The sequence below is a fragment of the Macaca fascicularis genome, chromosome 14 (assembly GCF_037993035.2).
Source record: "Macaca fascicularis isolate 582-1 chromosome 14, T2T-MFA8v1.1".
In the NCBI taxonomy this organism is placed as follows: domain Eukaryota; kingdom Metazoa; phylum Chordata; class Mammalia; order Primates; family Cercopithecidae; genus Macaca; species Macaca fascicularis.
Genome location: NC_088388.1, coordinates 129,249,500 through 129,276,085, shown reverse-complemented (window position 1 = coordinate 129,276,085; position 26,586 = coordinate 129,249,500). Strand labels below are relative to the sequence as shown.

Below are 26,586 nucleotides of genomic sequence, written 5' to 3'. Positions count from 1 at the left end.
TCAAACGCACCCTTCCTGCCCTCCAGCACACTGAGGAGGCACACACATCTATTCCTACAGTTCCCCAACAGGCTCTCCCTTTGCACAATTTGCCCCTGTGCCTGAACAGCTTCCCCTATCTCTCTTCCACATGCCATTTGTCTATTTGGATAGCTGTAATCCATCTTTGGGATTCAGTTTCCATGTCACTTCCAGTTTTCTCCAGCCAACGGCTATTTCTCATTCAGATTTGTGGCACACTTTCTTTCACACTCAGCTGTTTGCTCTTTGCGGCACTGTGTGCATGCACCCACCATAACAAGTAGTGCATGACTGCTTGGGCTTCTGCAAACTCTACTGTGAGCCTCTGTGAGCAGAGCTTGTGTCTTGTTTACTGCTGTCCTCGCAGCACAGAGAATAGCATAGAGGAGAGACCCAATAAATACAATTTGTAAACTTCTAGTTTAAAGTAATGACGATAGACTCAAAGAAAAATTGCAAAAACCTTTCCTAGCTTTCTCTTACATTCACATCTTATAAAACCTTAGTAAAACTATTAAAACCAGGGAATTATCATTTATACAATACTCTTAGCTAAACTACAAACCTTATTTGAATTTCACCAATTTTCCCACCAGTGGCCTTTTTCTTATCCGCATTGCATTTAATCAGTATGTCTTCTTAATCTCCTCCAATCTGTGAGCTAGGTCCTCAGTCTTTCTTGTCTTTAATGACATTGATATAATTTTATTTTATAGAATGTTCCACCATCTGGGTGTGTGTCTGGTGTTTTCTCAAGGTTCGATGGAGGTTGTGCCTTTTTAGCATAGCAGTGGTGTTATGTCCTTCTCAGTGCATGGTATCCAGAGGCACATGATGCCCCTGTGTCTTACGCTGGTCATTTGCTTGTGGGGAAGGCTGTCAGGTTTCCCCTCTGTAAAGTTAACTGTCTTTCCCTTTGCAATTAATAAGCATCATGTGAGGAGATACTTTAAAATTGATAAATATATTTTAATACATCAAAGGGCAGAATCCGAAAGAAAGACAATTAAAAATATAAGTATGAGTTCTGTACCTGCATTTTAAAAGCATACAGTAAGGATAAAATAGAGAAAATGAGATACCAAATGAGACAGCAGGATGGATTTAGGCCACCAGCATCGCTGCACTTTCAGTCTCATTCAGAGAACTATAGCTTCTGGGTCCTGGGGTTGAGAGTCCTCTTCCTTTTGCTCAGGAGACCACCCTGGGATAGCATGTTTAGATCCGGGCACCATCCTTGAAGTTAAATACAGTCACATTGAATCAAAAGTGCATTTACGTTACCCAAATGCTACCATGCAACCTCGGCAAAAGAGAAAGACAACCATCTAAATTGTGTTTACAAGAGAGTAATCCTCGTTATGTGTTTGTGCATCCAACCCTTCTTTATCCTACTAATCTCATATTTTATATTTACATTTTAAGAACAACCAAATGGGTTTTCAAGAGTGAAGTGACTTAACACAATTTTCTCTTATGCTCATTGTTCTCCACAGAGAACAATTCCTTTGAAAAATGTGACTCCAATATGTAACAAATGAGAGCCTGTCCAGAGAGGTGAGCAAAGAGATTTTGGTCTGCTGGGGAAGATTAAAGGAATGGCAGGTGCTCACATTTAGAAAGGCAACACTCACCAAAGTGCAGAGTAGTCATCTTACTCAACCCGGGCTGACTAACAAAATGCCATAGACAGACTGGCTTTAACAACACACATTTACTTTCTCACAATTCTAAAGGTTGGGAAGTCCAAGATCCAGGTGCCAGCCAGTTTAGTTCTGTTGAGGGCCCTCTTCCTAGCTTGCAGATATCCTCCTTCTCACTGTGTCCTCACATGGTGGAGAGAGAAGGGCACATGAGAGAGAAAGGGAATTAAGAATAAGGGTGCAAATTCTACCAGATCAGGTCCCTACCCTTATGGCCTAATTTAACCTTAATTACCTGCATAAAGGCCCTATCTCCAAACATAGCCACATTGGAAGTTAGGAATTCAACACAGGAATTTGTGGTGGACACAAACATTGAATCCATAGCTGTAGTTATCCTCAAATGTTTCTTAGTCCATTACTTGTGTAACAGGATGTTCAAGTGGGACTTCTCTTTATTGTCTCACTGTCTGCTAAAGCCCTAACACTAAGCACAATAAGTGCCAACTACCTTCAAATTTAGAGAAAGGGGCAACACCAATAATTTGTTCCGCTTGCACTGATCTATCACTCATCTCCAGATGATATAAGAAAAGACTAAATATCCATTAGGGAGGAGCAACAAATGGTAAGCTTTCTTCAGAAAGAAAGTTGTAGCCTGGGCAACAAAGTGAGACCCCATTTCTCAAAAAAAAAAAAAAAAAAATCAGCCAGGTGTGGTAGTACATGCCTTTGGTCCTAGCTACTCAGGATCTGAGATGGGAAGACTGCTTGAGTCTAGAAGATTGAAGCTGCACTGAGCCTTGCTTGCACCATTGCACTCCAGCTTGGGCAACAGAGCAAAATTCTGCCTGAAAAAAAAAGAAAAGAAAAGAAAAGAAAGTTGTATGCTGAAATGCCCTCCTAATCCTCCACTATTCAGGCCAACTGAGATGAGTTTCAAATAATCTCTAACAGGCTTGCCATATATTCCTTGGAATTGGGGCAGATTCTGGAACTAGTATCTGAGTCACACTTACTTGGAAGAAAATCTGAAGGAGGGAGTCTCTGGCTGTGGGCAGGGAGTAGAAGCTGTGCTGGCAGACTGAAGGGAGCTATGCGAATGGCAGGGCAAAAACACATTTCCTAAGGTCCACATGCGAACCTGAGGAAGAAACCAGCATGAGGCAGATTGAAAACTCTATCCAAGAGGACCACAGGAATTAGGGAGTGCAAGGTGGACGACCCCAGCAGAAGGAGACTCCAGTGAACCACCAGCCATGGGCTGGGAGAATGTCATTAATTTCTAGCCAAAGGAGACATCCCTGCACCAGAAAACTGCAGTTGGAAGTCTGCAAAGGAGGAGCTTAGAAGAACCCAGAGACATACCCATGAAAGAAAGGAGGAGCACTTGGGTGCTCAACTCAGAGAGCACCTACCTGGGCCTGCCAAATAAGGAAGACCTTTCCCATCCACTGCCCTTCTCCTTCTACCCCTGGCTAGCCCTGAAGGAGCCAACAGCAACATGAAGAGTGGGAAGTAGACCAGCCAGGAGGACAAAGAGAAGAGGCAAGTCTCTGCAAGTTTCCCAGCCCCAGCCAGGGCAAAGGTAGTGATTGAGAGCTTGGAGTTTAATAAAATATTGAACTGGGCTTTTAATATCTGCAAAAGACCAGAATATTCCATGGGATCTGCAGGAAGGAAGAAGGAATTGAAAAAAGTTATAACACAAAGTGGAGGAAAAATAAAGTTTCCTTCTATTAACACTGATCCCTATACAGCCAACTTTCTGGGTGTGCTTACCTGTAAAGCCACACAGAGCTCTGCAGTTAGAAGGGTTCCACCCTTGGCTTAATGCTCTGTTGCCATCTTGAAATTCTTAGTAGTTTTTAACATGGGCCCCACATTCTCATTTTGCACTGGGCCCTGCAAATTACATAACCAGTCCTAGTTACATATATAACAGGGACTTAGCCCTGTTCTATATGACCCCAATTGATAGAATGGAACCAATCAGTGGGAGGTAGGAAAAAAAACAGATTTTAGCTCAATACAGTAGTCCCCACTTATCCACAGGGAATATGTTCCAAGACACCCAATGGATGCCTGAAACCTAGGATAGTACCAATCCCAACTATGTTTTTTTCCTATACATACATACCTATAATAAAGTTTGAGGTGCAACAGCAAAACTACATGAATTTTTTTTTCTTCACAATTTCACCGGTAAAAAATTCATTCTCACTGTAGATCTCAGCAACTTTAATATTGTAATTTTTATTCTTTCCTTATTAAGTCAAGAGCTCTCACCTTTTCACTTAACAGAAGCACTTCCCAGCTTCTTTTAGGCGTGTTCAAATGGCCAGCATCACCACTTTTGTTCTTTGGAGTCACTGTTAAGTAAAATAAGGGTCACTTGAACACAAGCACTGCAAAACAAATGACAGTCAATCTGATAACCAAGACGGCTCCTATGTGACTCATGGGTGAGTAGCACAGACAGCATGGATACGCCAGACAATAGGATGATTCATGTCCTGGGTGAGATGGAGTAGGACTGCATGAGATTTTTATCATGCCATTCAGGAGGGCAGGCAATTTAAAACTTATGTGTATTTCTGAGATTTGCCATTTGCCATTTACTATTTCTGGACTGCGGTTAACCACAGGTAACTAAAACTGTAGAAAGTGAAACTGCAGATAAGGGAGACTACTGTATCAGGACAAGTTTGTTAATACTCACAGCTACCCAGATTGGGATAGGCAGTGTAAAGGAGTCAGAGCTTCTGTTCATCAGAATCCATATGGCAGAGGTGGGTCAGCCTCTTGGCACTCTAGGGCCTCCAAAATCCTTTTTCAGCCCTGGGATTATCTGATTCTTCGATTAATGAATGTCTTTCAAGATGCCTACCTTACCAACTTAACCAGGAAATGAATTCACTAGTACTGTGACCAGGTAAGAGTATTTCCAAGGGCAGCCTATGAGCCCTCGGTGGATGGAGTTTCACTAATTCCCTCTGTTTCTGTCTAAGTTGTGAACTGTTTTCCTTTAATGAGAACATTATTGCCATTACTCACTGTATTTTTTTTTTTTTTTTTTGATCATTGTTAGTTGGATCTTATTATGGCTGGCACATCATGACTCCTTTATTCTAAGAAAAGGGCTTTTAAGAAGTCCCAGAAACTATCTAGGGCTGAAAGCCACTTTCATTAATCATTATTTTGACAAAGAAGTATAAACAAACTGACAAATACTGTTTAAATTTAACATTAAAATTCGATGTGTATGTCTCAGTTATTGTGGTTGTCATTATTATTTTTAGTCAGGGAGATGGTTCCAGAAGAAAAGAAAGTCAGTTGCTTTCTGAGATCAGGTGGGAAGTTTATCCCGTCAGCTCCACCTTCAGAGTGCTAGTCTCTGGAGCCACAAGGACTGAAACTCTGCTTCTGAGAGCCACCACTGATGACAACCATTAGGCTCAAGAACCAAAAAGAACTGGGTATGCTTGATCATGCTCGTTAAACGCGTTTCACTACTGACTCACTTCTCCTGCATGTTGGAAAACGTTGAGTTTCTTTCATACCATATTTTGGCCTTGACCTTTGTAGCATTTAGCCTCCCTACAATGGGGTCTATGTGTTTCCACACCCTCAGAGCGGGCCCCTAATTATAGCTATCCATTAAACTGTCAGAAAGAAATCTCCAACTCAATCATGTCTTTATCAAACTCTGGCTGTCAGTGGGGTCAAGTTAGGCGTCAAGTCTGACCTGCCCAGAGCCCCTGTCATGTGCTCATCTCACACTCACTGGGGTCTTTGTGACCAGGCTGGCCAGACAGCCACCTGGCCACCCCCAGTCCAATCCCACTGCATTGCCCAGACAGGGTGGAGCCAAGGGAGGCTCTCGAGCTCAGATAATGGGGCTGACATAATGTAAGGCCTTCTCCTTGACCTTATCTTGGGGAATTTTGTGCAAAGAAGTTATACGGGGTTGGCAAAGCCCTAAATTGGAAATGGGGACTGTACTAAACAGAGAGGAATCTAGTTTCAGGAGAAAAAAAGTATTCAATTTGGACCTGCTTTTGGAGATTATATAATAGAATCAGAGGATCTTATCACTACAAAGGAAATTGTACCTGTCTAACCCTTTATTTTACATTTCAGTGCAAATGTGACCGAGGGACTTGGGTTTTACATTTATTGCTGAGTCTGGTTTTCTTGAGTTTCAGGTGAGTCATATTTTAAAGGGAGCTCCGTAAGAATAAGGTTAATCCAAGGTTGTCATATGTGGCTTTATATTGTTCTCTAGTTGGTTCACACAAATTTGTTTTGTCTCCCTTACAAGATCATAAAATTCCCCAAGGATAAAGGTTATTTCTCCTCCATAGCCCATAGTGTTAAGAAAGAACTTTAAAGTATTTGTTGAGAGTTAGCAATGCTCTTTACTCATTTTTTCTGTATTTGAGTGTGTGTATGTGTTCCTGTGTGTCTCCCCAGATTACTTATAAACACTACCTGCAAATTAAAATAGAACCACCACGTTTTATTGCCAGTTCTATTACCGCATTTAAAAGATGAGGACATTGAGATCCAGGGAAGTTAAGTTACTTGCAGAAGAATGTTCAACTAGAATACGATTTAAACTCAGATCCACTTACTGCCCATTCAGTATTATCCCCACAGTACAAAGTCCCCTTCTTGTTATAACCCATTAGTAGATAAATGTTGACGGGTACAAAAAAAGAAGACATCAGAAATAGGTGGGGTGAATCAGCCCTTAGCTATTAACATTACTATTGTTATTAGCAATACCTTAAATACTACCCTGCCCATACAGCTGTTAGACTTTATTAAGATAAACACTCTTAACAGTTTCATGTATATGCCCACATAAACAATAACTGAAAGCAAGTTTGTGCCATATATATATGTGCATTTATATATGAATATATATTCATTTTCAGTTACACACACATACACACACACACGCACATTTTCCATTACACAAGAGGAATTTTGCCATATATATTGCTCTGTACTTTACTTTTTTCAGTCGATGTTCCTTAGAGATCTTTCTATATCAGCACATGCAGATCTAATTCATAGTTTTCAAAGGGCAATTATGGTTGGGTATACCATGACTTATTTTAACCACTCCCCTACTCATGGGCACTTGGGTTGTTTCCAGATTTGTGCTAAGAAATGTGTACCTTTAACAATCTCTCCTGGAGGGATTTTAAGTCACTAGCCTGACATGAGATCAGTATTTTGAAATCACCAATAGTCTTATGCCTTTATTTTTACAGATGATAAAATTGAAGCCCAGAGAAGCTTGGGAGCCTCAACTATTAATGGAAAAACCATAACTAGAACTCAGTTTTCCTGAGACATTTTTTACTATTCATTCCACTGCCCTTGGGTCACTCCAGGACACTGAGCACACTTGCTTTGGCTATTTGGAGAAGAGGCCAATAGACACAACTGGCTTCATCTCCAGGGACACCCAATATCTGGCAGCCCTCAGCCCCAGTAGAGTCTTTGTTGAAAGAACTGATTCATAGACCGGGCGCGGTGGCTCACGCCTGTAATTCTAGCACTTTGGGAGGCTGAAGCGGGCAGATCACGAGGTCAGGAGATCGAGACCATCCTGGCTAACACAGTGAAACCCCATCTCTACTAAAAATACAAATTTTGTGTATATATATATATACACACAAATATATATATATATATATATATATATATATATAGCTGGGTGTGGTGGCAGGCACCTGTAGTCCCAGCACTTTGGGAGGCCGAGGCGGGCAGATCACAAGGTCAGCAGTTTGAGACCAGCCTGACCAACATGATGAAACCCCGACTCTACTAAAAAAAATACAAAAATTAACTGGGCGTGGTGGTGCACACCTGTAATCCCAGCCACTCAGGAGGCTGAGGCAGGAGAATTGCTTGAACCCAGGGGGAGGAGGTTGCAGTGAGCCGAGATCACACCACTGTACTCCAGCCTGAGTGACAGAGCAAGACTCTGTCTCAAAAAAAAGAAACAAAAGAAAGAACTGATTTATGAAAAGATTCTTATCATGATTTTCATTTTACTAGTCCAAAGATCACTGAGTTTAAACTCCCTATTTTAGTAGATGAACCAAAGAGCCTTGAATAAAGACGTAATTCAATAAAAACTTAATCCTCTCATAAAATGGAATATTCTCTGGTTCCCCAATGAACCCCAAAACTTATTAGATTTCTTCTGCAGATGATGTGAGATGGGTTGTTTTACCTAACTAACCCCATTATGCCTTTAAAAATACATTATTATTTAAATGTTTACATTTCTTTTATCCTGCAAATGTACAAAACAGCAAGCCTAGCGTTTCTGGGAAAGCCGGAGCTGGTAGAGGGAGTGATCACATGGGGAATTTTCAGTTGCTCATTCAGGAATTAGGAACAAAAAGCAGATTGGGGTAGTCCACATGTAGCTCACAGATCATCCCACGCAGGCAGTTCCTGCACGTACTGCATAAGGAATTTCTCGCGAGGAGGAGGGAGCAGCCAAGACAAGAGCTTTCTAGGGGTGAGGATCTGAAGGCTGTGCTGACTTCTCAGGTTAGGTGCTTTTTGCTTGTTTGTTTTTAAAAAACAAATAGAATTTCTTTGCTAAACAGCAAAAACCAAAGTTTTCAGTTTGGTTTCAACCATAAAAATAATACCAATGTGTTTGTTAATTTATTTGTCAGCCTGACTGAGCTAAGGGATGCCCAGATAGCTGGTGAAACATTATTTCTGAGTGTGTCTGTGAGGGTGTCTCTGGAAGAGATTAGCATTTGAGTCAATAGACGGAGCAAGTAAAATCTGCCTTCACCAGTATTGGGTAGGTATCATCCAATCCACTGAGGACAACAACATGGTAGAGGAAGGGTGCGTTTTCCCTCTCTTTTGGGGCTGGTACATCCACTTTCTCTGCCCTTGAATATCAGAACTCCAAGTTCTTGAGCCTTTGAACTCTAGGAATTATATAAGCACCTCCTCTTTTCATCCCCCACCAGGGTTCTCTGACCTTTGGACTCAGATTGAATCATACCACCAGCTTCTCTGGTTCTCCAGCCTACAGACAAGCCTGTCATGGGACTCCTCAGCCTTCAGAATTGTGTGAGCCAATTCCCATGGTAAATCCCCCCTTGTATATATCTAGATCTAACATATTTGTTCTGTTTTCCTGAAAAAAACCAACTAGCAATCATGCATTGAGCAATTGCCCTGCAAGCAGTGTTTCCAGTGCTTTACATGATCACTATTATACACCTTAGGACAAGCTTAGGACAAATGAGAAATGCTTGGGACCTTCTGCATATCAATTTCTTAACAGCCTCTTAACCATTACTATGTTCCACAGGGTGGATCCCACCAGTCTTGGTTTGGGGGATATACACAGCTAACATCAACCCTGCACTGTCTTCCAGCCCCAGGATGGAGGCTGGGAACTGTTATTTCTACCTTACTTCAACCCTGCAGTAGCCCAGGTCCCACTCTCTGTTTATGCACACACACCCTTAGCCCTTAACGTGAGAATTATATGCGGTAGTTTGAAAAGAGATGAGCTAAGTTTAAGGGCACCGAGGGCCGTCTATCATTCCTTCTGGACAAGATCATCTAACATAGTCCCATAGGCCAAGAGACACATGTCATGTGTTCATGAAAGGGTGATGGGACCCTATAACTCAACTCTTGTGTGGCTCGCCAAGCCCCCGTGTAGGGTGGCACTTGTGGCCTGAGGCCAGCCAACTTCTAATGTTATCACTAACCTTGTCCTTATGGTTCCCCTGGCCTCATGTTGAGCCATACCAACCTTTCTCCTTAGGCAGGTCCTCTCCTTTTCTTACCCTCTCCAGCTCATCTGCCCAGAGCAGTTTTTTTCTAATCTTGAAAGTGTTGTGGTTTTTTGATGCTTTTTAATTATCTTTCCAATCTGTTGTCATCAACTTTAGTCACTCTTTCTTCCAAGTGGCTTTTTTCGGATTATTTTCTCTGCTATGAGTCTAAAAAGACAATTTTAGAATTACAGAGCAGAAATTCCACTTGCTTTGTATTTGACTGTGTTGACTCTGAGGTTTAAAGAAAAAAAATTCCTGGGAACAAATAGCATATCTGTTATTATGTGCAAACATTTCCTGGCTATAAGTGCTCTCTGACCTCCAGATTATGCCTCTGAACTCAGAAAAAATAAATTTTTATTTCAATAAAATAACTTAAGACACACTCAAAATCCTTGGAAATGATTGTCCTCTAACTCATTAGGATTTCTCTGCTTGCTTCTGTGGCTTTTCTATTAAGCCAAAAGATTCTAACTGTTCTTTTTCTTAAGGTGGAATGTTTAGGTTTAAAGATTCCCCCATGTCTTTCTTAGCATGTGATCATCTCTGCCTCTAAGCATATTTTTAAAATCTATGAAGAAAACGTAATGTTCCATGCCTTAAGGGTTTATTCAAACTCTTCGTCTAGTTTCTTCTAATCAAAGCTATGAGTTCCTGGTAATTTAAGCTCAGGAAAAGTACAAACACATCCCTAGATTTTCTTCCTTCTAGAATAGGGATCAGCAAATTTTTTCTGTAAAGGGCCAAAGAGTAAATATTTTAGGCTTTGCTGGTCACATGGTCTCTATCACAAGTACTCAACTCTGCCCTCTAGAATGAAAGCCACTATAGAAAGTACATAAACAAATGGACATGACGCTGTTCCGATAAAACTTATTTACAAAACCTAGCAGTGGGTCCCCAGTTTACCCACCCCTCTTCTAGATAATGAGGGAGAAGAGGAGGAAGATGTTGGTGACCAACTACAATTAACATTGAGTGCTTTGTCTCTGAAAAATGCTGAGGTAGGTACTCTGTAAGTATTATCTCACTTAATCACCAAACTTCCATACATTAGGTACCGTTATTAAACTCACTTTATAACTGAAGAAACTTAGCTTTTAAATAGGCCAAACCATTTTCCCACAGTCAAATTACTAGTAAATGGTGGAGCCAGAACTCACATCTGACAGCAAAGCTCATGCTAAGCTATGCCATAAAGCAAACACATTCATCAAATGACTCAAGCCTTTGGGTAAACTTGTTTAAGAAGCCACTTAAAAACACAATGGTTTTTAAGCTTAGTAAAGTCTCAGGATTCAAATTCAATAGGAAAATTGAACATAATTTTAATTTTCTTAATCCACATAGACTTTAGGTCATTGAAATATTTAGTTGAACAAACATTTATTATGTCTTTATGAACCCCACCCTACAATAGTGATTTGAGGAACATGAAAATAATAGAATTTAGCTGCCTTAATTCAGACACACTTGCAGTCTTTATGGGGGACGGACCTTTCCTCCCCTTTCTTCTCTTACAGTTCATCTTGGTTTGAAAAAGCAGGCCCACAGCTGGCATTGCTTAAGGAAGGCAACAAAATTTATTTGAAATTGTCCACAGCCACAAATGTCTTTGCCTTTCCAGCCTCCTATGATTAATATTTTCACATGGATTTTTTTGTTCCTTTTATGATAGTGCTGTAAGCAATTCCTAGGGAATTTAAAGTGATCTTACAAAAGTCTTCTCCCAAGATTTAAAGCCCCAAGTCCTCATATAATCTTTCCCAGGACATCTTTTAGCCAAGATGTTTACCACTGAGTATCCAAGTCAAAGAAGCATCCCAAACTGTCTAATCAGTGTCTGCGGCTACCTTAAAACACAGCTTCACCCCTCAACCCCTCTCCTTTCTCATGTCTACACTTCTATAATTGGTGGGTCTCTCTGTGTTCTAGGGGGATGAGTTAGAAAATTGGGCATGTTTGTAATAAACAAATGTACTTAAACAGTACAGAATCACATAAAGTAAAAGTGAAAGTTCCTACTCTCATAAAGCTAACAACCCGTAATAGTTTTTACCTCTGTCAGTTCCAAAAAAGCTTCTCTCAGCTATCATCCATGAAATTTCTTCTCTTTACCCACTCTCCTTACCCCACATAAAATGCCTTTTTAATTTCCTTCCCTTCCAAGTATATCTGTTTAATTGTTATTATGCCTCATTTGCACTAAGTCCAAATGGAAACCAGCCTATGGTAGTGGGATTTGGTGTTGTTTTCCCCAAGGTCAAACCTCACACAGCTGTTCAGACCGAGCCCTCTCCAGCTCCCAGCAGCTGCCCAACGTTTATGTTATGTTAGAGATGTTCTCTAGTTGCAGAGCCCAGAGAGCTTGCTGTTCAGCCAAAAGAAATCCTCAGGGAAAAGAGTCGGAATGAGTGGTTGCACGTTATGTGCAGGGTTGCTGGGCACCTCCTTTGTGTTGCATTTCCCACACGTAAGCTAATGCAAACCACTGCAGATTAACCACTCGAACCCACAGCTTTTTGGAAAACCCTGAGTTCTTGCTTCCTCCACATATAGAAAGTTACCCTGAAAAGCCAAGAATGTGCTAAGGACTGCTCTCTGGGATTGAAATACATGTCTCTGGTTAATAGTCACCGGGAAACTAAGAAAACAAGGTGGTGGGGGGCCAACTTGTGTAACTGCAGTGACTTGGAAAAGCATGGAATTCAGTTCTATATTATTATGGCACTAATATTCTTAATAAATAGATGAAATTTGACAAGGAAAAAAGAGAGAAGGGAAACAGGAGAAAAAGAAAAGATGAGATTCTACATTTACACTGTTGAGTTCTGTTTGGTAGAGCACCTCATCTATACTTATGAGGCTGTCACATGACTGCCATTCTGTGGACATCTTGACTCCTCCCAACACACATCAGCATCCCCAGTTGCCATGGAGTACCGCTTTAGCCACGGAGTACCACACACCCTTGACCAGCAGACTCCACTACTGTCCCACCTGCAGTATAATACCTCAGAGACAGACCCAGGTACATGTGCAGCTCTAAGGAAAATCAGAGAAGGAGTTAATTTCCCCAAGGGACACCCTTGACAGTCAATAAATACTCTGGCTTCCCATCTGTTCTGTGGGCAATTCCTGGGGGTTGATGATTCTGTATGCTTCTCAGGAAAATCAGCAAAATTGAGCTCTCAATGTGCATGGCAGCAGCATCAGTGCAACCTTCTTATGTTGGCCTCCTCTTCTTCTGTTTCTCATTCTCTCATCCCTCATTTCTGCAACTTAGAATCACCTCCCAGATAAACGACTTTGCTTTCAGGGGAACCCAAGCTAAGAAGGTCAGTATTTTCACAGCTGCCTATCCAGAACAAGATATGCTTTGGGACCAACCATGGCAAAATCACCTCAACCATGGCAAAATCAAAGTTCACATTAGGGTTATAAAAGGATAGGGTTGTTTGATGTTTTGGAATAGTGGTTAAGATTTAAAGAGTTGGGGCTTTCCAAGGCCTCTGTTTATATATGCTCATTCTTTATAGCTTGTCATTCCTGAGTAGCATAGATACTGTTCATAGGAAAAATTCATCTGTTATGGCACATGAAAAGAGACATAGTTTTTTACTCTCCTGTCTGCCTTCATTTTGGTCTGTCAAGGGTATCCAGCAGCCAGAAGGAGTCATAAAAATGGTAATGGAGAGTGACATTAGCAAAATGGCACACTGGGGAGTATCAAGCCTTGTTCCCTCACAGAGACACAACAACAACAACAACAAAAACCAAACAAACAAACAAAAAACCAAAAACAGGATAAAGTATTCTAATATGAGCTATGAAAAACAGTCAAAGGTCTATAGCAGTCAAGAAAATGCCCAATCAAAAATAAGTAAAATTTAAAATGGTAGAAAATTTTGTGGCATTTTTACTCACCCTTCCCCTCCTTTCTCTGACATGCCACCATCTTGGTCTGAAGGAGATGGCAGTTCTCAATCCCATCACTTGAATTGGAGGGAGCAGAATGGACTTTATTCACAATGTCCTAACTTACCTGGGGGCTTCCTGAAGATTGGTCTCTTGCACCTAACTCAGAGCTGAGGCAGTGAGAAGTAGCAGCACTATCTGGGAAGCTGCAGAGAGACTAAGACTTGTAGATACCTGGGCTGACAGATGGAAACGTAGAATAGACCATTTAAGTCCCTGAGGAGAAACTGAGGTAAGACTCTGTGGAATTAAGACATGTATAAGCAGCTGTGTATATGGGGTGATAGAAATGCCATGCACATCTGGGCAAGATGCATGCTCAGAAAAGACCTGAGACAACTTTAACCTTTCTCCTCAGACAGATCCAAAGGCTCAGAACATACCTGGCTAATTAGATGAGGATGGCCCTGGCACAAAGCCAGCCTGTGAAGACTGAGAGAAGTTTATGGTTTTGTTTTGTTTTGTTCTGTTTTTTTCAAGCACTCAATTTTCAACAAAACATCACAAGGTACACAAAAAATCAGAAAACATAGCCCATTCAAAGAAATAAAATAAAAAGACAGAAACCGTCCCTGAGGAAACACAGGATCAGACATAAGACAAAGAATTTAAAACAATGATCTTAAATATGCTCAAAGAGCTAAAGAAAAACATAGATAAAGAATGAAGGGAGGCTGGGCCCAGTGGCTTATGCCTGTAATCCCAGCACTTTGGGAGGCTGTGGTAGGAGGATCACTTGAGCTCAGCCTGGACAATATGGTGACACCCCTGTCTCTGTTTAAAAAAAAAATAGCTCTGCATGGTTGCATGTGTCTGTAGTTCCAGCTACTCAGGAGGCTGAAGTGGCATGATCGCTTGAGCCTAGAAAATCAAGGCTTCAGTGAGCCATGATCCTGCCACTGCATCCCAGCATGGGCAACAGAATCAGACCCTGTCTCAAAAAAAGAAAGAAAGAAAGAAAGAAAATCAGAAAAACAATGTATGAACAAAAGAAATGTATCAACAAAAAGATAGAAATTATAAAATAAGCCAAACAGAAATGATGGAGCTGAAAAATATAAAAACTGAATTGAAAAATGAATTAGAAGGTTTCAATAGCAGACTTGAACAGGTAGAAGAAACTATCAGTAAACATGAAGATAGGACATTTGAAATTATCAAGTCTGAGGAGCAGAAAGAAAAGAGAATAAAGAAAAGTGAACAGAGCCTAAGGGATTTAGAGATACTATCAAGAGGATCAATATATGCCTGTGGAAGTCCCAGAAAGAGAAGAGAGAAAGGGTAAGAGAGCTTACATGAAGAAGTAATGGCTGAAAGCTTCCCAAATTTGAGGAAAGACATGAATCTACAAATTCGAGAATCTCAATGAATTTCAAGTAGGATAAAACCAAAAGCACCCATGCTGAGACACATTGAAGACAAACTGCCAAAAGGCTAAAACAAAGAAAATCTTGAAAGATCAAGAGAAAAGTTACTATATACGGTAGATCCTCAGTAAGATTAGTTTCTTATCAGGAACCTTAGAGACCAGAAGGCAGTTGGACAATATTTAAAATCCCAAAATAAAACAAACACACACACATACAAACAACTGTATCTAGCAAAACTGTCCTTCAAAAATGAGGGAGAAATAAAGACAAAACAAAAACTGAGAAAATGCATTACTTCTAGTTCTGCCCTACAAGAAATGCTAACGTGGCCGGGCGCGGTGGCTCAAGCCTGTAATCCCAGCACTTTGGGAGGCCGAGGCGGGCGGATCACGAGGTCAGAAGATCGAGACCATCCTGGCTAACACAATGAAACCCCGTCTCCGCTAAAAATACAAAAAAATTAGCTGGGCGTGGTGGCGGCACCTGTAGTCCCAGCTACTCGGGAGGCTGAGGCAGGAGAATGGCGGGAACCCGGGAGGCAGAGCTTGCAGTGAGCTGAGATCCGGCCACTGCACTCCAGCCCGGGCAACAGAGCCAGACTCCGTCTCAAAAAAAAAAAAAAAGAAAAAAAAAATAAATGCTAACGTGAGTCCTTCAGGTCAAATAGAAAGGTTGCGGCCGGCGGTGGCTCAAGCCTGTAATCCCAGCACTCTGGGAGGCCGAGGCGGGTGGATCACGAGGTCAGGAGATCGAGACCATCCTGGCTAACACGGTGAAACCCCGTCTCTACTAAAAAAAATACAAAAAACTAGCCGGGCGAGGTGGCGGGCGCCTGTAGTCCCAGCTATTCGGGAGGCTGAGGCAGGAGAATGGCATAAACCCGGGAGGCGGAGCTTGCAGTGAGCTGAGATCCGGCCACTGCACTCCAGCGTGGGTGACAGAGCCAGACTCCGTCTCAAAAAAAAAAAAAAAAAAAAAAAAAAAACACAAATAGAAAGGTTGCTATAAAGTAACTCAAAGAAGATATGAAGATCTCTGGTAAAAGTAAAGATATGGACAAATGTAAAGTCTGGCATTGTAATTCTGATTTATAACTCCACTTTTTATTTTCTGTAGGATTTAAAAAACAAATGCATACAAATAACTATAAACCTATGTTAATGTGTACACTATATATAATTTGTGACCTCAATAACATAAAGTATTGGGAGTAGTTTCAAAGAAGTATAGTTTTTATATACAATTGAAGTTAATTTTGTATCAATTCACAATAGAATGTTATAATTTTAGGATACTATCTGTAATCCCCATGTAACCCCAAAGAAAATATGTATAGAATATACACAAAAGGAAAATAGAAAGAAACCAAAACTTGTCACTACAAGAAAATCAACTAAACCCAAAGAATGAATGGAGGAAATAAGGAACAAAAAAGCTATAAGACTTACTTACAGAAAAATAACAAAATGGAATAAGAAAGTTCTTCCCTATTACTAATTACTTTCAAAGCAAATGGCTTAAATTTCCCAAACAAAAGGCACGGGTTGCTAGAATGTATTTTTTAAAAAGCATAATCCAATTATATGCTGCCTATAAGACACTCACTTTAGATCTAAAGACACACATAGGTTGAAAGAAAATGGATTGTAAAAGGTATTCTATGCAAATATCAGCAAAAAACAGTTAAGAGTGGCTATACTAAAACCAGACAACATACTATTAGAACCTTTACAAGAGACAAAGAAGGTTATGATATATTGATCAAAGGGTTAATTTACCAAGAAGATACAGCAAATATAAACATGTATGCACCAGATATCAGAGTTCCAAAACATATGAAGCAAACATTGACAGACTTGAAGGGAGAAGTACACAGGCCTACAATAGTAGTAGAAGATTTCAATACCCTACTTTCAAAAATTGATAAGACAACCAGACAGAAGATCAATAAGGAAATAGAGAACTTGAACAACTACAAACCAATTATAACTAGCGTGCATATAGAGGACACTTCACTCAACACCAGCAGGATACATATTTTCTCAAGTGTTACCTGGAACATTCTTCAGGATGTGCTAGTCCACAAAACAAGTCTTAACAAATTTAAAATTATTGAAGTCACACAAAGTATCTTTTTTAACCACAATAAGATAAAACTAGAAATCAACAGTAGAAGGAAAACTGGAAAGTTACAAATATGTGGAAATTTAACACACACTCTTAAACAACCTATGTGTTAAAGACGAAATCACAAGGGAAATTAGAAAATACCTTGAGATAAATGAAAATGAAAATACAACATACCAAAACTTATAGGATGCCATGAAAGCAGTGCAAAGAAAAAAAATGTGTAGCCATAAGTATTTACATTTAAAAAAAGAAAGATCTCAAATCAACAACTGAATTTTATACCTTAAGTAACTAGAAAAAGAAAAATGAGTGAGAGTTTATGTTACAAGGAATCAAAGAGATTGTGCTGCTCCTGATGGCCTGACCTACTCTGGCTTCAGTGATTCCCACAATGTTTCAACATCTGTAGCTGCAAACTTTCTGCAGCCCACACTTCCAACGTCTTGCAAGATAGTTTCACATGTGTATTATGTTCCACATGTTCAAAACTGAACTCTTCACCTTCCCATTGAAATTTACTTTGCCTTTTGTGGTTCAAATCCCAAGCCACAAAGTCTTCTCTGACTCTGCTCTCCTCCACTATCCTCCACTCCACAGCAAATTGGGGGCAGTGCCTCTACTGTGTCATTCATACCTGCTTTCTTTCTATTTCTAAACCACTGTTTCCATTCAGCCCTCAGAACTTGTTACTAGATACTGAAATAGCTTCTAATTGCCTACTTTCTGCTTCTTTGCTATGAGTGTTAAGTGTTAAGGGCATGGGGTCTGCGCCAAAAATTTTATTTCTGGCAGTTTGGACTCAGGAAGGTCACCCAGCCTATCTGTGCCTCATTTTACTCATCTGTAAAATGAGATATAATCTACCTCATAGATTGAAATGACAATGAAAGGAATTAATTCATGTAAATCTGTTAGAATGGTTGCTTGAATATAGCAGGTATTCAATAAAGGATGACTATTATTATTAGATTGTGGCATGGATTATCTTTCTATACCACAGTTCTGATAAAGTCATTCCATCATAAAAAAATAGTGGTCCCCATTGCATATAAAGTCTTAAGTCCTTAACTTCAAGCTTAAGCCTATCTTTCTGTCCTAATTTCTCATTGTTCCTTCCAGTAACTATACACTCCAGCCTGGTCTGTTTGATGTTCATAAAATATGCTCTGCACATGTCCACCTTATGAACTATGTTCAGGCGGTTATTCTCTTTGTCTGGAAGCTCTCTCTGTTACCATCTGTCAAATTCTAGCTGTATTTGAAAGTTCAGGTCAAATGTTACCACCTTTCCCCCATGAAGCCTTCCAAGATCAAACTGGTCATAGGTACTTTTTCCCTCCTCTGTACCCATGCTTTGTTCCTTTGTTTTAGCAATTATCAAAATCTTCTTTGCCCTACAGTTGGCTGTGCATCTTTATCTACAACCAGTACTCAAAGGCAGGGATCTTTTCAATGCTTCTTTGTTGCCCCAAGACCTACAGTGACTAGCAGTCACACTTTGCTTTTTACATATCTAACATTCAATGACTCTGAATGTTGAATTTATATGGACCTCTTTTTTATTTCTCCAAGGCTATGCTCATAGGTTATGGATTGAGAGAGAGGACCAGTGTTGACAATAAAATCCTTCATAAAATAGGAAACGACTTTCCTCTTTCCCATTACATATGATATACCTTAAAGAAGGAAATAGCTTGGAATTCTACTGTAGGACTTTGATATTTATTATTACATATGACCCTATGGGTTGGGTATCTCTAGTTTTGTCTCAAAATCTTGGGCGTGACTAAAGGATCTGATATAGTTAGTGAAGAAGTATGCTGCTGCTACTGGTGGTTTTTGGAAGCTGCCCTCTAATTGGCATTAACAGTTCTTACAGAAAAAAGGAGAAATCTTACTAATTACTTTCTCCTTAGCCTCACTTCTTACAAATCCAGGTGGAGTTAACTGGATTTATCCTGAATCCCAAAAGAATTTATAGCCTTGTATTCCCTTTGCTGTCTCTTTTTCTTAATTTCAGCTATTATTGAGCCCCTCCATGAGCCAGACTCTGTCCAGGTCTTTGGAAATACCAAGATGAATATAATTTTCCTGCCCTCAAGGAGATCTCAGTTTTATAAAGGGAAAATAGGGCTATATAAACAGATGGCTAACAAGTGATGAGTCGGAGGATGGAGACATGGGTAAGATGTTGCACGGACACAGAGGAGAGACTGATGGACTGTTCTTGGGGGATCAAGACTGATATATAAGGAAGGTCTTAGAATATGTGATGTTTGGGCTGAGTCTTGATGTATTAATTGGAATAAAGTGGACCCAAGGGATGACATATGAAGGAAAGGCCAGAGCAATGCATGGGCTTGTTTAGAGGAACCCCAGCTAATTCTATGACTCATGTTTTTATAACATCTTGAAATACGTTATTACCATGACAGCCATGTGATGTAGGGGGTATTTTCATCCCCAGTTTACAGAGGAAAGACTGGAGGACCACAAGGATTAAGTAATTTTCCCAAGGTTACTTTGCTACTCAGAAGCAGCATTTACTGAGTTTCCACCAAAGAGAAGGAGTATAAATATCTGCTCTCAAACCCATGCTCAGAGCAAAAACAAAATCTTTTAACACTCAAACCAAGCAGCTCTGCAAAAATAGTGCATTTCCTCTTAGGAACCAAAACGAGACTCAGACCTGAAACTAGAAGGTGTCTACCACAGCCACCCCCTAACACATCCCTTGACAAGACATGGTATCTTGTTTCTAAAGGGGAAAGAAGCTCTTATAAATAAGATTGCAAAGACATCTTAAGACAACAAATCACTCATTTAAAAAAAGGGAACGTTCTGATGAGTTAAGTGTAAATGAATCAGAAACATATGGATTCAATCTACTTTAAAAGGCCCCACAGAGTTCAGAGTAAAGGGCAAAACCCTTGGAGGAGATTACATTTGGAGAGTTTTCCAAACCCAGGGCCATGAGTTCTGCCAGGCTCAGAGCTAGGCTGGCATATGGATCTCCAAGGAAACCAGCAGACTGAGAACCTCAGAGAATGATAGGGGTTGATGTATCCTGAGTCCTCAAGCCCAGACATGGACATTTTCAAAGCAACGTGCCTCCTAGAAACACCTTTGCTGAACATCTCATTCTGGACACAGGCTGGGACACCAAGTCCAGCCAATAATTTCTCCTTAGAAACTCAACTTCCACAACCCTAAAAGGGTATAGAGGTTGAACCGAAACCCTTAATCTTTCCCAAAGATCCCCTCCCTTTGGATTGAACCTTTGTGAACAACGTCCACACCATGCTTTCTATCAACACATCTGGGTCCTTGGGCTCCAGAGCATTCACCTTGGAAGATGAAATTGAGACCACAGTCCTCTTTGGAAACATCAGATGGGAAATGAATGTGCACAGAAATATTGAACACGCTCAACTAAACAGGAAGCACTGTACGAAAAAGGGAAAGATCCAGACTCATCAGTCTGGTTGGGTTACATCAGCCATGAAAATAAACCCAAGCAGTAGGCCTGGAGCCCGGAGAGATCAGGCAGGTTTAATGGAAACCAGGCAACGAGCAGGTGTGTCTCTCTGAGCATAAACATCCTTGATGGTACTCCATGTTCCGTGCCTTCTCCAGGGTCTGAGGTCCCACCGTGGGATGAGAGCCCGTCTCACTGTTTGCTGGACCTCCATTTCTAAACCCACCCAAGTGCCCTCTTCCAGATAAAACTCTAGCCTGCTCTCTGGCTGATTTTTCTTTCTCACGGTAGGGTTGTCATGGAAACGGGCCTTTCCCATCCACCACTGATTGAATCAAGTTTCGGGGCAGGGGTGGGGGGAGTGCTAAGAAAAATGAGCAAGTGGAACAGGACTCTCCCCAAATGCTGCTTAAATTGAAATCATCTGTTCTCACAGCCCAGGCTCCCCTCCCCAGCCACACCCCGGCAGCTGTGAAGGTGGGCGGGGCAGCCGCCCTCACCAACAGGGTGGATCAGAGTAAGGTGATACACTGAGAAATGCACTGAGAAATGCACTTCAGGCTGCTTTTCCCAGCTCCTCCTGCATTCCTGCTGCCAGCTTTCACACTGGGCATGAGCCAGCCTCTGGGTCCCTTTCCTGGGGCCACAGAGATAATGAGGAAGTTCTAGGGATAGGTGGGGAGCTGAGCCTCACAGGCATTCTCTGTCTTCCGGAAGCTCCCACTGTCGCCTCCTTCCCCAGACAGACCTTCTCCCTTGTCGATGCCTGAAATCAGCCACCTTCGCATTTCATTTCTTTAGCTTAGGACTTTGATACTTAAGGCAAACAACCCAGGTGAAGAAGGACGAGCAATGCCTGAAAGTGAAGAAAGGAGGTGGCTGTGCTGCAGAAAGTGGGCATCGCCAGCCTTAGTGAGACAAACTTGCTGAGAGCCTACTGTGTGCCAGGCATGGTCCTAGATATCAGGACACAGCAGCGGGAAGAACACTGTGGCCTGGGGGGCAGGGGACACACACACTGTCCAGAGGAGTTCAGGAGCCATGTAGAGCACCAGAGACCAAAGATGCTGCCGTCATCCCCTTGCCTGGCTCGCAGGCTAGAGTCCAGAGCCCCAGGGCCCTGTCTAGCACTTCCTTCAGCTAGTCCTGCCCTTGCAGGGAGGGTTCAAAATATCTGAGGAACTTCTTCAGATGCAGCAGTGAGCTCCCTGGCCTGTAGAGCCTGAAGGGCTGCCTGGGGTGGATGGACAAACGGCTCACAGCCTTCCTTAGCCATGCCTCAGTGTGCACATCTGTTACTTCAGCACCAAGAGTTCTGATGCCCAGAGGGCAGGGAGGACAAGTCCAGGAAAGGACACTGCTTAGCAATGTTACACAGATGGCCGGCACTTTGGCTGAATCTGGCCCAGCCTCTTGTGGGGGGAGATGCTTCCAGAATCCAGTTACCCCTTCCTCCCACACCCCAGGATCTCCAAATCCACAGGGTTGGGCGGGTGCCTCCAGAGCCAGCACACTGTCAGTGAATGTTCTCAGCAGGTTCATGGATAGATAGAAAAGGTGACCCGGAAAGGGGTGAAGGAGAACAAAAGGCAAGGGTGCAAAAACGGGGACAGGATTCGGTGGTGGGCTTCTTGCCCAGCTTAATTGTTTTCATCCTCAAAATGATTCCTAACAGCTGGGCCAGGGATCATCCTGCTCAGATTCCACAGACTGCGGAGGGAAGCCAAGGGACTTGGCAAGGGAGTCATGAGGCCGGTGCACAAGTGCGGGAAAGGAAGGGGTGAGAGAGGCCCAGCCATTCTGCTCTGTTACAGCTTTTATGGTGGGTGCTTTGAAGAGAGAGGGGTTGGCTACAGCCCAAGCTGAGTCCAGGCTTTCCTGCCAGGGTGTCCTCCCTTCCCTCCACATGACACCCAGGGTGGTCACCTTCAGACCCTTCCCTGGACACCTGACCTGTGACATAGCTTCCAATTTCCTGTTGTCTTGTGCCAGCTTTCTCAGGTGGCCGGAGCAGAGAGCCAGCAAGGCCAAGGGGTAAATACAAATCCCCAAGGAGATAAGTGAGCAGCATTCTGGTCTGTGGCCCCAGGTGGCTGCCCTGACCCTAACAAACCATGGGATACATGTTGGCCTCTGGTCATGAGAGGAACCAGCTGCAGCATGGGGCTGAACAGTGTAACCTAGCTCTGTTCGGGCAGCTGTAGCTCCATCAGCAGCAAAGAATTGCACATTTCAGCCCCTGAGCTTAAACGTGTGTGGAGAGCATGGCGGCAGTGCACGGCTGTCCCCAGCAAGCAGCCTTGAGGTGGAAGGGATTTCAATACATGTGCTAGTTTCTTCCAGGCTGTCTTGGTGGCATGATTTAAGTAATTATAAAACTCTCTAGCATATAAAATAGGTGACAAATACCAGGATAAAATTAAGCACTGGAGATAAAGAGCCTCAAACTAGGAATTTAGTCCTCCTACAATATAATTCCATCTGAATTCTAGCCATTCACTCAATCAATACCCACTGTGTGCCTAGGAAGATTAGCAAATTTGCCAGACACTGCTGTAATTGCTTATCCTCTCATTTAATCCTTGTAACAGTCGTGTAAGGCAAGTACTATTATTATCTCCATTTAACAGATGAGCCCACTGAGGCACAGAGAAGATAATTTAATTAACTCACCCTAGTCACAAGGCTAAATCCTAGAGCAGGCCTTGGAACTCAGTGCTCTTGACCATCGTCTGTATACTATGTGAAAGTACTGTGCTGAGTTTTGTAAGGGAGTGAAAATACATTTACGATGTGGCCACTGCCCTTGGGGAATGTACCATCCTCAAGACTTAAGAAGGCTCTCCATGCTGGCCTGCACAAATTTCCTGCCCAACCTGAAGCTTTGACCTCTGTATACCTTGGGTCTTTGGGCTTCAGTGCTACAGCCAGGCCATCATCGGCCAGCCCCTCTCCTTTCCCTACCCATTAACCCCCCACAGCTACTGAAATCCACCTTATAAACCTCAACCTGTTCTTCCAGACAGGTCAGCCAGAGCTCCTTCCTACCTTGACCATTACCCTGAAGTTACAGAAAGGATTATACAGCCCTCGCCTAGCTTCATGATAAAGATCTTGTGCAGAGGCCAGAGGACACAGCTGAGTTGGGCCCACTGCCTGGGCGCAATCTCCCCAGCCAAATGTGAACCAGGTCAAACAGCAGAGAAATGAAACACATTGAACTGCCAGAGCCCATTTGGCCTAGCCCAGCCAGCAAGGCCACCCTCAGCTGTCCGCTTGCCAACAGGTCACTTGGCATTTTAGTGACAACCCTCACCTGCATATCTGGGGGATGGCACTTGGCATTTGGTCTAGAAACTGATTTCTCTGGGACCCCAAGAGCTAGCACAAAGTGTTATAAATGAGCAAAAGTCAAAGAGAAGATTTCATTAGGAACTTAAATGTGAAGGCTCCAGTCAGGGTTGCAGCAAACAGGGCCTGAAGGACCACCAGTGTCGGAGTGATGAAAACACACAAAGAAAGCCCAAGAGGGATAGGAACATTCTGGAGCTAGTGCGCGCTATCAGACACCATCGCAGAATGTTAACCGGTGACTGGATCTCCTTCCCTGGGGAGCCATTAAAACACGGGTGCATTTTGAAGACAGGAGTTGGAGGAGATGATCTGTCCATCCCACTGTTTACTTCTGGCTCTAGAGTCACCAAGAGTCTTCAGAGAGGGCCAATGGCTTTGTTTGGTGCCTCTCTTTTGCCACAGCAACTGCCTATGTCAGAGATACTAGGGCACGGGGGCCTCTGAACAGCTTGTAACAGCACCTCGGCTCACAGAGAGAGAAAGGGCTTCTTGTAAAATATGCCATGGTTTTACCAACATGGGGCATGATGTGGATGAGGAGGGCAGGATAAATCAAAGGTGACCCAAAGGACACCCCCTTTCCTGAAATCAGGCTTGGTTTTATAAACCCATGAGGATTCCACTGTATTCTAGGAGGGAAGCCAGGCGGGGCTGGCAGAAGCTCGCAGGGTGCCCAGAGCTGCAGCAGCCTCCAGCTTTGGGTTTCCAGAGTAGAAGGCAGGTAACACCCAGCAGTGTTAACCTCCTTTGCAGTGCCCTTGTCCCTGCCATCACAAGTGAAGGCCTAGGATCTGAGTTGCCTGGGTTATGGCAAGTTCCAGGAGGTGGCAGCCGTGTGTAGTCTGTGAGGAGGATCTGACTCACCCCCAGCGCCTCACCAAGGTCACTGTTGGTGACTGGGAGGTTTCCCACCCTGCCGCGCCCCCCCACCTCTGGCTGCCCAGGAGTCAGCGATAGCTTCATGGGCCGTCGCTAACCCAAGACAGGCAGCACACCCATGTGTGCGGACAGGGCTCCAAGGCTGTGCTCTAGAGTGGCCATGAAGCTCAGCAGACTTCCAGAGAAACAGGCAGGAAGCAGGGGCTTCAGGGCACCAGGCCTGCTGTTGCCAGCACTGCTGTCCCAGGCATCACAAGCCTTGCTCCAGAGAACCTCAAAGTGCAGCCCTACATGATCTCAGTAATTTTAGCTTCCCCTTTGATCCACGCACCCTTCCCAAAGGGCAGCGTTATACAGTTCTTGTTACACACACTCACTGGCATTTAATTCCTGCCTCTTCAAACCAAGACAGGAAAATAATCATCAGAGTACCTTCTAAGAATGAACAATAAACTGGAGATAACACTATGCACTTTTCAGGATCTCAGAGCTGTGTAATTTTCCAGTGCATAAGGCACTGGGCCCTGTTTGCCTAGAGTTTCTAGGGTAAAATACTCATGTGAAAAGGTGCCCAGGTCTGGCTTCTGTGAGGCAGCAAAAAAGGAAGGGCCTTGGAAACATTTTTTTCCCACTCCACAAAATATAATAACAGTATGGGAAAGGAACACCCCAATTAAAAATAAGTGGTTTGTGGCTTTAAAAATAAAGTTTCTCAGTGTTTTACAGAATCATAAAGTATTCAGATTGGGAGGAGCGTGGGATACCGTGCAGGGCCAGCTTCATGCAGTGCAGCCACCCTTCTGTGCCATCACTAGCAGGCTGGTGCACACACTGCTTGTCTGTCACCAAGAACAGGGAGCTCATTACTATGTTTTATATAATTTTTTCTTAGATTAAGCCCAAATTCCTTTTTCTGTAACCTCCAGCAAGCATTGCAAACTGTGTCCTCTGGAGCCGCGATACATACCTCCACCGTGCCCGCTCTGTGACCTCCTTCAGATCTTTGAAGATAGCTGTAGCATGCCCTGCAGTCCCAGCCTGCTTCTCTCCGGGCTACATGCATTGCTTTGGCAAACAACCTAATTCAGGAGGCCGCTGGCTGCCCGGGTCTTTTCCATGTTAGGGCAGGTTTTGGCAGGGTGGCGGTGACTGCCGCTCGGCCTTCTCCAGCAGCGTGCCTCCTTGCTTTCCGCTGTGCCCTGCAGGAGTTGTGCCTGTGGACAAGCAGCCTCTCACATGGCAGCTCTGGGGCTCAGCCTTCATCAGACCATGGGCAGAGCTGGATTCTGAGAGTAGAACGACTCATGGGTGCTCCGACTGTCTTTCCTCACAGAGGCAAACAGGCTGATGCCAAGTCAAAATCTCCAAGAGAAGAAACGTGCCTGTCTTGTACTCTGCCATGTCCCCAGTAACAGGCACAAAGCAAATGCTCATAAGGACTTTCAGATGAATGAATAAAAGAATGAAGGAAAGCAAGCTGGGATCAAGTGGGGCGATACACACACACTTCTGTGGATTGAAAGTCTGGACCTCAAATGTACGGGATCCCCTGCTTGCAGCCCAGGGCCTGTCCAAACCTGGCGAGCCCAGCTCCGAGGCTGAGCTCCACCACAGCTCTGCACACCACCCCACTTCCATCCTCCATGGTTCCTTTAAACGATCATTGCCTCCTCCTCCTTGCACCCACGCCAATCTCTTCCCATTTCCTCTTCCTCCCCTTTCCATCTCTCCCAAGGAACTCCCTTATCTATACAAGTTCCAGGACATTCTTCTGGGATGTAAATTTCAAAGAAAGCCAAGCAAGAAAAATAAAAAAGTGGTATAAGACCTTGTATTGCTTTTGGGGCCCTAGCTGATATCCTTTGGCCCTAGACTGATGTGGGGAG

At 42.9% G+C, this 26,586-nt stretch overlaps 1 long non-coding RNA gene across 4 annotated transcripts; it reads right to left on the bottom strand.

Moving 5' to 3' along the window:
* Positions 1-969: 969 nt before the first annotated feature.
* On the bottom strand, positions 970-25,772 carry LOC107127468 (uncharacterized). 4 transcript variants are annotated; one of them, XR_006691946.3, is made up of 6 exons: positions 25,668-25,772; positions 3,954-4,036; positions 3,447-3,569; positions 3,083-3,334; positions 2,684-2,808; positions 1,726-2,515 (listed from the first exon to the last, which is right to left on the bottom strand). It is a non-coding gene; the product is annotated as an uncharacterized lncRNA (long non-coding RNA). The 4 variants fall into 4 exon arrangements; XR_012423936.1 differs by lacking the exons at positions 3,083-3,334; positions 3,447-3,569 and adding an exon at positions 970-1,257 and having other exon boundaries at positions 1,748-2,515; XR_010581086.2 differs by lacking the exon at positions 3,083-3,334.
* Positions 25,773-26,586: the final 814 nt, after the last annotated feature.